The following is an 813-nucleotide window of genomic DNA, read 5'->3' as shown; positions in this document are numbered from 1 at the left end:
ACCTCAATCCAGGGGAGCCCGGACTCGACGGCCACCTCCATTTCGGGAGCCCCGGACTCAAGGACCACCAGCTCCTCCCCGAGGCCTCCCACGGGCCCCGCCACTCCGGCCACCTCAATCCAGGCGAGCCCGGACTCGACGGCCACCTCCATTTGGGGGGGCCCAGACTCGAGGGCCACCTCTATTCCGGGGGGCCCGGACTCGAGGACCACCAGCTCCTCCCCAAGGCCTCCCACGGGCCCCGCTACTCCGGCCACCTCAATCCAGGCGAGCCTGGACTCGAGGGCCACCCCGTTGCCGCCTCCGGCCTCCGGGGCCCACGCCCCCGCCGCACCCACGGGGCTATCCTGGCCACCTGGGGCCCGGGCTGGATCCCCGGAGGCAGACATGGCATTGAGCAGTACCTCACTGGGGTGGCCACCAGGCTGAGGCGACGCCAATGGCAAAGATGGTGGCCACCGAGGGGGCTACCGCAGACCCGAGGCCGTGGGCAGCGGGGCCCGATGCGAGGTGGACGGGGCCGCCGAGGAGCCGGCCCCGGAGGGGAGGACAGTCTGTGGCGGTGCCTGAGGAGGCCTCGGGGAGGAGGCGAAGGGAAGGGAAGGGAAGGGGGTGGATGTCAGCAGCCGCCCACCCAGGCCTCGCCTCAGGTGACTGTAGACAGGGCTACAAAGGTCCCCCTAGCCTAGTGATGGCGGGCGGGGACAGACGCGTCAACAATGGGCCGCGGCCCCGCTGCTGGACCTCCAGGCTCATTTGTCGAGAAGCGAGGATTGACATGCTCAGCCTCCAATGAGTGGCCAAGGCCCTCAG

This window comes from Mirounga leonina, unplaced genomic scaffold, assembly GCF_011800145.1.
Source record: "Mirounga leonina isolate KUSES-001 unplaced genomic scaffold, KU_Mleo_1.0 Mir_101664, whole genome shotgun sequence".
In the NCBI taxonomy this organism is placed as follows: Eukaryota; Metazoa; Chordata; class Mammalia; order Carnivora; family Phocidae; genus Mirounga; species Mirounga leonina.
Note: the sequence above shows the minus strand (reverse complement) of the source record.